This window comes from Cervus elaphus, chromosome 17 (genome assembly GCF_910594005.1).
Source record: "Cervus elaphus chromosome 17, mCerEla1.1, whole genome shotgun sequence".
Taxonomy (NCBI): Eukaryota; Metazoa; Chordata; class Mammalia; order Artiodactyla; family Cervidae; genus Cervus; species Cervus elaphus.
Genome location: NC_057831.1, coordinates 21,810,784 through 21,823,141, shown reverse-complemented (window position 1 = coordinate 21,823,141; position 12,358 = coordinate 21,810,784). Strand labels below are relative to the sequence as shown.

General features: G+C 39.2%; 1 non-coding gene across 1 annotated transcript; it reads left to right on the top strand.

Moving 5' to 3' along the window:
* The first annotated feature begins 8,831 nt into the window (after positions 1-8,831).
* TRNAC-GCA lies at positions 8,832-8,903 on the top strand. Its single transcript has one exon. It is a non-coding gene; the product is annotated as a tRNA-Cys (tRNA).
* The last annotated feature ends 3,455 nt before the right edge of the window (positions 8,904-12,358 follow it).

The window sequence follows — 12,358 nt, the reverse complement described above, 5'->3', positions numbered from 1 at the left end:
ACACAGGAGACCCTGTTTCTGTGCTTTAAAATTCTGTTTGCAAGATTTTGCAAGGTTGACCCTTGATTGGTGTCTGAAATGCTGAATTTCAGGGAAGCAGGGAGAACCATTCCCAGAACTGAGGAGAGTGGCCCATTGTGCCTAAAAGTGTGCAGACAATATGGTTTTTCCTAAACACCTGCTTTCCTTCTGGGAGTTTGTAATTTGGGTGCCAGGCAGAGTACCTATGTGGCCAGCCTCCAATAAAAACCCTGGGCACTGTGTTCTTAACAAGCTTCCCTGTTTAGCAACAACTAGCAATGAGTTGTCACAACTCATTGTCAGGGGAATTAAGTGCATCTTGCACTACTCCACTGGGAGAAGAACTTTCAAAATATATGCCTGACTTCGCGCAAACTTCATTCTATGTGCCTTTTCCCTTAGCTGATTGGGCTTTGTAGCCTTTTACTATAATATATCATAGCTGTGAGTATAAGTATATACTGAATCTTGTGAGTTCTCCTAGCAAATCACCAAACCTGAGGGTGATCTTGGAGATGTTCAACGTAGCATCTTATGCACTATGACTCAAACTCTTCAGTTTATCACATATCTATTGAGTTTTCACTGTGTACCCAGATGGGATTCCCAGTGGCTCAGTGGTAAAGAATCCACCTGCAAATTAATGCAGGAGATGTGGCTTCAGTCTCTGGATTGGGAAGAGCTCCTAGAGAAGGAAATGGCAACCCACTCCAGTATTCTTGCCTCATAAACCACATAGACAGAGCTGCCTAGTGGGTTATAGTCCATGAGGTCACAAAAGAGTCGCACACTACTCAGCAACTAAAAACAACCACCACCCAAGTAGCTTTTAAACATTGGGAACATAAGGATGAGTAAGGTGTATCCTCTATTAAGAGGCCTTGGTCCAGGGGTGCAGTTCTCACCCAAGCTTGATTTTGTCTCCCAGGGGATATTTAGCAAAACTGGAGACATTTTTGATTGTCACCACTGGGACAGTGCTATTGGCATCAAATGGGTAGAAGCCGGTGACGTTGCTTAACAGCCTACAGAATAAATGGAACAGCTCTACCCATTCCAATAAAAACTTCTGCAGTCCAAAATGTCAACATGCCAAGGCTAAGAATCCCTGACCTAGTGGGAAAAACAGACACCTAAACAGATAATTTAAATGGAATGTGAAAGCTGTCTGTTGGCTTCTTCCCTTGCAGGAGTCTTGCCTTCTGCCCTAGTTTAGCCATTCACTCCCAAAACTAGGGTGCCCACCTACCACCTTTTCACTTACCCCCTCACAACCTCATATTTCTCGTGATGAGTTTAAATTCCTCAGACAATTTCTATAATCATTCCCTCTTCTACCCACCCTACTCCCATATATCTATCTCACCATGCAGGCCTCACTTGGCCAACCACAACACTACTAAATCCAAGTCTACACCTACTCCAGCCCCACAACACAGATGGATTTGATGGCTTCACTTCAAATTCACGATCACTAACAGTCAAGTGAGCCTGAAAGTTGACAACAATGGTCCATGTAGTCAAAGCTATTATTTTTCTAGTAGTCATGTATGGATGTGAGAGTTGGACTGTAAAGAAAGCTGAGCACCCAAGAATTGATGCTTTTGAACTGTGGTGTTGGAGAAGACTCTTGAGAGTCCCTTGGACTGCAAGGAGATCTCACCAGTCCATCCTAAAGGAGATCAGTCCTGGGTGTTCATTGGAAAGACTGATGTTGAAGCTGAAACTCCAATACTTTGGCCATCTGATGCAAAGAACTAACACATTGGAAAAGAACCTGATGCCGGGAAAGATTGAAGGCAGGAGTAGAAGGGGACGACAGAGGATGAGATGGTTGGATGGCATCACTGACTCGATGGACATGAATTTGACTAAGCTCTGTGAGTTTGTGATGGACAGGGAGGCCTGGTGTGCTGCAGTCCATGGGGTTGCAAAGAGTCGGACACAACCAAGCGACTGAACTGAACTATCCTTCACTCAATGCTTTCATACCATGCCCTCTCTCCTCACATATCCTGTACCTGCTACTCCTTTGTTATTTTCAAGATGCTCGGGCTGTTTCCAGTGTGACACTGGAGAAAATAAAAACAATCAGTACTTCCTCAAGCCCTCACAGTCACAGTTACCTACGTACAGGCATCTGGCCCCAAGTCCTCTGTCTTCCTGCTGTTATGAAGGATGAACTCTATTTGTCAACCAGTTCCAACATGCTCACTTGCTCAAGGACATCACTATACCAACTCCTTCCATTTTCTCCTGCATCATCATTTTCCCCTCTCTACTGAAGGTTTCCTGTCAACAGAAAAATATGCTATTAGCTTCCCCATCTTAAAAACCTTCCTGTCCTAATCCCAGTTTTTCCTCTATCACTGCCCCATTTCTCTCCTCCCCTTCATAGAAAAAATTCTCAGAACAGTTGTATGTATTTGCAGCTTTGAATTTTCCTCCTTCTCAATTCAGGTTTCTACCAGCATTCCTCTTCCCAATCTGCTCTTGTCATCCACGCACCACCCTGCGATGGCAAGTCGTCTTCTCCTGAGTCAGAGGCGGGAGGGGAACCCAGCACTCTCCCTGAACTCCAGGGCTGCGCTGAGGTCCCAGCTCCTCTGTGAACCCAATGTGCTATTCCAATTTCTTTCACCAAGAGCACAGTACCTCTCAGCTCTCCGACCCATCTCCTCATGCTAATTGCTTTGTTTCTGAGTGGTTCTAAACTCAGTTTCAATGAAAAATAATTCAGTTGGCCAACTCATAGTTTCAAGCCAAGCTTCATCATACACAATCTACCAGGCTATGGATTGGCTGGTGAGGTTCAGGTATACACTGGTCACAAATACACAAAAATAGCCCATTGTTGCTTCTCTGAGTTGACAGCTGATGGAGAGGGAGTGTTCACAGGAACACTAGGCATTAAAGACAGTGTATTGTAGCCAATGTAAATTTCTAATCATTTCTCCCTAATGGCATGGATCACACACTGCCTTAAAATATAGTAATCCTTGCACACTACATGTAGCATTCTCTAGATTTAAATGCTTACATTCAAGGACAATGCCTAATTATCTCCATATTTTTCAAGCATTAGACTGTGTTCTCAGCTTGATAAAGCCACATTAGGGTAGTATAAGAGGAATATTTACACTTAGGTTTTTGGACCTGAAGTCTATTTTCCCAATTCTCACCATGCTTCATTCTGTGCTTCATGACTGTCTCTTCTGCTGCTAATTCTTTCTAGCTGTATGCTAGACCATAAACTCTGGGTGGGAAATACAGTGGCTTCCCTATACTTACTGCTCTGTCTCGAGAACCTTGCTTCTCAGCCTAGCCCATAATAGGTGACTGGAAAATGTTAGCTGAATAAATAGTAATGAGAATTTGTCCTAGATCAGTCCCTTTGGCTCCAATTTTGACTCCCTGGCTAGCCCCTTGTCATATGTGCTTAGATGCTCAGTCGTATCTGACTCTTTTCGACCTCACAGACTGTAGCCAACCAGGCTTCTCTGTACATGGGGATTCTCCAGGCAAGTATACTGGAGAGGGTCACCTTTCCCTTCTCCAGGGGATCTTCCCAACCCAGGGGTTGAACCCAGGTCTCCTGCATTGCAGGCAGATTCTTTACCATCTGTGCCACCAGGGAAGCCTCTTCTGCAATCTTTGCCTACTCATTTTACTCTTGCCCACCTTCATTCGAGAGCCTCTCACCAAGTCCATGATAGGAATCCTGGCAAGGTACAGTACACTGAAAAAGGTGGATATGCAATGCATTTGTAGCAAACAAATTATCTTCCTGGAAATGTAACCTACCACCTTACTGGCCAGTGCTATTGACATGGCTCTCTACTTTTCCTTGGCACCTCATCACCGCATACAACAGGAAAAAAATAAGACCATTCAATAATAATGTAAATGTTACTATCAATAAAGATAAGAGCTACATTAGAGCCAATTTACATATTTTTCATAGGCCTGGGAAATTTTAATATGCTTCTCCATTCAGGTACTTATTGTTCAGGGAGGGATTTAGGGTTTGTATTATCTCAATCATTTTTTCTTTTACCTCTTGCTACCCATATTTTGGACATTTCACAGATCATTAGCATGCCTAATAGAGGAGGAAAAATATAAATAGAAAAGGAACTAAAATTAAAATGTATTGACTGGGTTGTATACCCATAACTCTGATATTAAAAAAAGAGAAAGATGGGTAGGTAAAAACTGGCAGAAGGGGTAGGAGACTAAAATCAGCAATTAGAAATGAAGTGTGAGAACTGACTATAGAATTCCTTTATGAAGAATAGCCTTATTTTCCATTAAGATACACCCTGGGAAACCAGCTATAGTATTCTCTATATGGTAGGTCAATTTTTCTGGCAAAGGGGATCATATAATCTCACTGTGAAACATTTCACATGTGAGAGAGAATCTAGACTGGGGGGAAATGTGATGGAAATGAGCTAGAAGAGTGAATTACACACATGTTTGAGTTGAATCTGCTCCTGGCAAGCTGTAAATTATGAGACAGTCATTTACAAGAGAGTCCATAATTGCTAGAGGAATTTCTGTGTTAATCATCAAGAGACAGATTCAATAAAATAAAAAATAAAAAATCAGCGCCAGCTTATGTCAGGTTCTCTCTCCTTTCCCTAGTCAATTATTGGCTATTCTCTATTGATGACTGAGGAATGACAGCACCTTAATTAGCTATTTTTCCTTGAAGAAAATCACATTGCTTTGATTTAAGCACACCCAGACAAGCTATCCAGGAAGTCAGTGGCTACAGACCTACAAGTCTGTAGATTTCAAAGGATCCCAAAGCCAGTTCCTGTGATTCAAATAAAATGGCAATATAAGACAGAATTGCAGCCCTTATCTGAGAAGGGTGAAATCTGTTTTAATGCAGAATATCTTTTTTTGTCTCCACAATTACTATATTAGACTGAACCCTCATGTCAAAAATTCAATAAAATTAATTGTATGTATATGAAGTATGAGCTTTACTGAATCATACCTATATGAAGAATGATAAATATCATTCAAGTAGAAAGAATCGTCATAAATTTTAATACAAATCAGCTGTTAGGCATGTTAATTTTCTCTTCTTCCTAGTTCAGTGAACTATTTTGTATATTCTTAGTTTTTGTGAATTAAAATAAAATTTTATTTTTAAAATAAACTGGCTTTCTTGGAGTAAGAGGAGTAAGCTATTGAATAGTCCCTCAAAGGGCAGAACAGGCCACTATAATTCATAATTATTTGAGATGATTTTTTAAATAATTATATAGCAAAAGTAAGTAAGCCGAAGATTGGCATTTTTTTTTCTTGTTTGTTAGCCATTATAACTGAATTACCTGTGTTAGCTATCAGCTTTTCAATCATTTTATTGGTCTTCCTTTCTTATGAGAAAACCATCTATTTCCTTGAGTTCTAATTTTGAATTTCTATATTTCTCTCCAACTTAGTTTAATTCTGTTTTAGCCATTCATATGAGTAAGGTCATCATAATAAGCACCGTGAGGAAATAACCAAGTTGATTTAAACAAACAGCTTTCCCCTACTGAAAGAGTTTTACATTCTAATAGAAATAAATCATGGCTACTTAACTAGAAAACAAGATAGAAATACTCAGAGAACAGTAGTATACACAAAGGGCTAAGAGAATTTAGAAAACAGAAATAATAGATCCAGGGTAGAGAAATTAAGGTAGGCATCACAGAGAAAAGTGTATCTGTGTTGGGCCTTTAAGGGCAAATATTGTTTATATGTGCTGGGACACAAAAACAGGCAGACCTAACTGTATGGGATGACTAAATTTAGTAACTGAGAGAAATTTGTATTTCTCCTCTCTCTCATTTGGGGAAGCAAGGTGTGGTTTATTCAGTGGTGAGCTTGATATCCAGCAATCCCTTTACGGCAATGGTACAAGCAGGAATGGACTACTAGGAACTGTTCCTCACCACATGAGTGACACAATATATACATCTTCACCTTGACTCAGATGGGAACACACTGATGTGCCAGTAAATAAATGGTTTACACAGCATGACCTCTTTTCTAAAAGGAGACTACACCTTGTATTTCATTCATGATAGGGACTGAAAAATGAGAATTTAGTCTTTTCTTTCTTTTTCTAATCATACAATTATCTTTTAATTTTTAAACTTTGCCTTCTGAGTAACATGTAATAGTTGCTAAAGACTGTCAGGAAAATAAGGAAGAAATAATGGCCACAAAAGGAAGGAGAGGTATTTTTTAAAATTTTAAGGTAGTTAATAGTGTCTATCACCTTGATTCCCTATAGCTTGGGCTCCCCTGGTGGCTGGGAATCTGCTGGCACTTGGAGAGACCCAGGTTCAATCCCTGGGTCGAGAAGATCCCCTGGAGAAGGGAATGGCAACCCGCTCCAGTATTCTTGCTGGGAAATCCATGGACTGGGACCAGAGGAGCCTGGTGGGCTATAGTTCACGGGTCACAAGGAGTCTGACACTTTCTTTCACTTTGAATTCCCACTATTCACCAGTAAGATGGCAGTGATGTAGATGAGAATACTTCTGTCATTCTTTCCAATGATGATCGGAAACCCAGAAGCCCTAAAGAAAAACTTGACACATAACACTTTAATATAAAGAGACACTACAAAGGTAAAAGACAGTACAAGTGAGAAAATATTTTCAATATATATGGTAAAGGATAAATACCACTTTATATAGAAAGTTCTGACAAATCAATTTCTTTTAAAATAACTACCCACCATTAAGCATACGACTATTCCCAACCTCACTAATAATCAATTCAATTTAAACAAGAAGAAATAAATTTTACTTATCAGCTAGACCAAGATTTAAAAGAAAACGAATATCCATTCTTAGTGAAATTAGCATAATCATACACTTTTGTGGAAGTATAAATTTCTACAACATTTCAACAAGCTATTTAGCATATTCCTCAGAATTAACGTGCATAATCGCTTTGACTCAGGAATTCTATGAATTTATCCTACAGAAATACAGGAATACAAGAAACATACAAGCATGATCACTTTAACAGTGGATGTCATAGCAAAAAAAAAAAAAAAGAAAGAAACAGCCTAAAGATTTGTCCATAGGAGCTGATTAAATAAATCATCACAAATTTTTACAACCAGCATGTATCCATTTTATAATCTCAAGAAAAAAATTTAAAGTATGGTTGGGTGGTAAAAAAAAAAAATTGCTTAAAATGTTCACTTTAAAAATTAACTTTTTAAATCATAAATCACAAAAATATGTCAAGTAAAAGTTGAAAGCATCACTCAGCCCCAAACCCACTCCCATTCCCCAAAGTTGGCACTATTAACAATTTGGTATGTATCCTTTGAGGAATGTGTCTGTGTATATCTTAAAGCCATGACCAGCTCTTCTTTTACTAAACCAAGATGCAATTAAATATTAGTTTTTAAATCTCATAATAATATACAAAGTAAACAGCACCAAAATGTTACTTCCCAAGTCTACAGTTTCCAAAAAAACTGAAATCCCCAGAGCCATTGTGCAGCTTCCTTCTACAGAGGAGTTTAATTTCTACACTTCTCTTGCAACATATTAAATGTCACAGACAACAGAGGCGATGAAGCTTCTCTGAGCCTTAACCATTTTCTTCCAAACTTCCTGGTTTTCACCTCATGTATGATAAGTGATTTGTTTCCTATTTTAGACCAATAATGTTTCATAATTTCCATCATGTTTTCTTCCAGCAGCTCTTTTTCTTTCTCCACAGCCTTCCCCTTTCTCTTTAAAATCCAAAAGTTTATTTAAGTTGTTTTTAATTCAACAAACATTTAAGCAATGTTAGAACAATCTCTCTAAAGTATTTAGATGCCTGGCTGACCCACAATTTCCATTTAAGCCAGAGAGTAGCTGGAATTAGTTCAATTGATTATTTTTTTCTGGGTCGATCTGTCTTCGTTCCCTGCCTTTAGAGACTTCTTTCTTCCACCTTCCTCCTCCTTTGTGTTCACTGCTTCCTCTTCCCCTGTCACTCCCTTCCTCTCCTTTTTTCTCCCTTTCTACCATTCCTGCCCCTCCTATCACACCCACTCTACATTCTCTTTCCTTAATGTTTCAGCTACAATATGTGTTAAAACAGAACTTAAGGATTGCTCCTGGAACTAAAACATGATGTAAACCGTGGTTTCTCCTATAGTCTAGCAAGAGAAGATCATGAGCACAGTTGTTCCTCATCATCCAGCGACAGCCTGGCCCAGAACAAGGGAACATAGTAACTAGAGGGGGAAAATAATCTTTCATTTGCAGAACTTAAGCTTGTGTGTCTTGCCTTCTGCATACAGGAACCTCTTCACTTTGATCATTATCTTCTATTAAATTTTTTGAGACATCCTGTTGCTTTCAGTTATACCATCACTATCTCATTATCTACAACTCCTTGTCCCTATACACATTCTACCTCTCTAGTTATTTGCACTTAATTGTTACCCTCAACTCACTTCTGCTTTCACCCATGCCTTTGGGAATGCAATAGCAACATACATAATCAAGATACTGACCCTTCAACTTGTTGAAAGACACTGCAACTTTCTAACATTCCTCCTAATGAGGTAATTTTTTTTTAATTGCTTTACAGTAACATGTGAAGAGGTGAGACAGGATAGGAAGATTGTGACAGACTTATCTAGGACTGTGAAACATAAAAGAGATTTACGTGCTGGTTTTTAATAATCAAAAGTCCAAAAAGTCACGTCTGCTATTGAGACATGATACTTGCAGCTTTGTAAAAGGAACATAAGAGATGTTGTGAAGAGAGATGTTATTTCAGTTTCCCTGGTGGCTCAGATGGTAAAGCGTCTGCCTGCAATGCAGGAGACCCGGGTTCGATCCCTGGGCTGGGAAGATCACCCAGAGAAGGAAATGGCAACCCACTCCAGCATTCTTGCCTGGAAAATTCCATGGTCAAAGGAGCCTGATAGGTTACAGTCCATGGGGTCGCAAAGAGTCAGATATGACTAAGCGACTTCACTTTCACTTTCTTTAAAATACGAAATTTTCTAAGAGAACCACTGGGCTTCCTAGGTAGTGCTAATGGCAAAGAACCCTCCTGCCAACTCAGGAAGTGTAAGAGAAAGACATGGGTTTGAGGGTCGGGAAGATCCCCTGGAGAAGGGCATGGCAACCCACTCCAGTATTCTTGCCTGGAGAACCCTAGGGACAGAGGAGCCTGGTGGGCTACAGTCCATAGAGTCGGGACATGACTGAAGTGACTTAGCATGCGTACAAAAGAAACACCACCATCCTAACTGTCTGTTTTCACCTCATGAATCATTCTCATTCACCCTCTTCATTTTAGAAAAATCTATCTAATATTATTGTAATCTCTTCTCTAGGGCTTCCCAGGTGGCACTTCTGCTAAAGAATCTGCCTGCCAATGCAAGAGACGCCAGAGACTCAGTTTCCATCCCTGGGTAGGGAAGATGCCCTGGAGCAAGAAATGGCAACCCACTCCAGTATCCTTGCCTGAGAAATCCCATGGACAGAGGAGCCAGCTGGGCTATATAGTCCCTGGGGCCGCAAAGAGTCAGACACGACTGAGCGACTAAGCGCACACAAGCTCTTCTCTGAAGTCCGAATCCTTTAGTGTGGCATGAGTCTACACATGTAGTCTCCCCTCCCTCCTGCCATTTTCCCACCAGGTGTCTTTCCCATTACTGTAGCGACTTCTCAGTACTCCCTGATAATTCTCTATTATAGCCCGTGCTACACGTTGGTCCAGAATCCCTTCCCCACTCTTCAGCATGACTGCTTTCCTCTGCCAGCATTCTCTCCTCAGCTCCAGAGTCTCCCCCCTGTGAAAGTGCCTGACCCCGGGGCAAACACAGGCACTCATTTCTCTATTCCTTTTGTCTTCACACATACCTCCATCAGAGTTTCTGTATATATCATTACATATTTATACATACTATTTTAAAATTTTGCTTTAGTATGTCCAGCTCCTCATTATATTGTACTTTTTTGCCATTGAAAAACCATATCCTTTATCTCTATGACCTCAGCATCTAGAGTACACACCTGGCATTTAGAAGAAGGTTTCTGTATCAGTGACATTCCTTGCTTGTAGGTCATTAAAACCGACTACGGCTAAGTTAGTAAATAAATGTATTAATAAAAGTATTGGATGAATTAGAGAATCAAGGAGAAGGTTAGATAGGGAAATAGGCTCAGAAAATGGGCAGGAACCAAAAGATTCAGGGCAGCAGAACCAAGACTAAAGTCATGCCACAAGAATAACTTCCTTGTTACCACTGGTAGGTGCCTCTATCCTTACTGGACATCACTGTTGTGAATGTGTGGTGCTGCCACCACTAGACTCTCAATACTTTTAAATGACTTAAATTCTCTACATTCAAATTCTGAGTGCAAGCATCTAGATGGCTGAGCCTAGTTCAGCAACCTACACCTCAGCTTGTCAGTAGTAGTAATCAGTTCAGTTCAGTCACTCAGTCGTGTCCAACTCTGTGACCCCATGGACTACAGCATGTTAGGCTTTATAGGCAGAGTAAAGAGAAGTAAACTATATATTCTCCCAATCTACCCAATGGGCAACTCCCTCAAGAAGAAAAATTATGCAGAGTAGCCAAAAAAAATTACAAATGCTCCCAAGAGTTGCATGTTATCATGCTGTAACCATGAACTACAGCAATGAGCAGAATAGATTTTAGGTGTATTTAATGATTCTGAATCCATCTTCAAGGATAATGGGATGAGGTTTATTCCTTTTGCTTGTTACAGACCCATGTAAGAGAAAAATAAAATTTCATATTTTTTTGAGCTTTTAAAAAAGCCTGAACTATCAAAAGGCTTTCTAAGAAGTGAGACGGCAAGTAGAAATCTAATCAATGTGAGAGGTAGATTATTAGCCCAACTCTACTATTGACTATATCAAAGAAATCACATACTTATGAAGCAAAAATTAGTTAGAATTTTAAAAATAGAGAATCCTGCAATGATAGCTGGAGATCTTAAAATAACCCTTTCAGCAATTAACAGCTTAAGCAAAATTAATAAATAGTAAGGATATAGAAGACTTATACAGCACAATTAATGAACATTTGCATTTGTAAAACACTACATTCAATACCTGAAAAAATATATATAGTATTTAACTACACAAGAGATGTTTACTGAAATAGATTCTATTCTGGTAAATAAAGCAAGTGAAAATTTTCAATGCCCTGAAATTATGCAGAATATGCTCCCTTATCACTGTGAAACTTTACTAATAAATAGTAACAAAAAGGGAACTAGAAAATTTGTAACTATTTGGAAATTAAGCATCACATTTTAAAGAACTTATAATTTGAAGAAGAAATCATAAGAAAGTTAGGAAATAATTGAACTGGATAAAAATAAAATGTAATAAAACTTAGGGAATGCAACTACTATAGTACCCAAATAGGAAATTTATAAAATTTAAATCAGAAGAGGGTTTAAAAGAGGGTTTTCACCTCAAGAAACTAGAAAAATGTCAAATCCAAACAAAGTAGGAAGAACATAATTTTTTAAGTAGAAATTAAAAAGAGAGAATAGGAAGAATTAAGAAAATCAACAAAGACATAGCAGATCTTTGGAAAAAAAATTAGTTAACAAGTCCATTCTCTACATCTGCATCTCCATTCCATCCCTGTAAATAGGTTCATCAGTACCGTTTTTCTAGATTCCATATATATACGTTAATATACGATATTTATTTTTCTCTTTCTGACATACTCCACTCTGTAGGAGGAGAGAGTGGGATGACTGGAGAAAGCAGCATTGACATGTATACACCACCATGTGTAAAACAGCTGGTGAGAAGAGACGTTGCTGTCAGCACAAGGAGCCCAACCTGGCGCTCTATGATGATCTATGGCGTGGTTTGGAGTAGGGGAAGGAAGCTCAAGAGGAAAAGGACATACATATAATTACGGCTGATTCAAGCTGTTGTACAGCAGAAATCAACACAACACTGCAAAGCAACTTTCCTCCAATAAAAAAAAATTTTAAGTAAATAAATAATAAGTTAATAAAGGGTAGCACTAGGGTAGCTGATGACACTGTTGACATCAATCAGCCAAGTTATTTGATCTGCTTTGGTTTTTAGTATCTTTTCTGTGATAGCAGCTCTCTGGGAGGGCTTAATAAGTAATATGAAGATCTTTAGCCTTTGTGCCTATTTGTATATATCCATCCATATGTTTCCACCCCATATCTTTTGGTCTCTGACCATCCGTTCTTCTTACAGGCTGACTGCCCATAGGACCACATACTCTTTTATCTGACATATATGACCAGATGCATCACTCAGAGTTCTG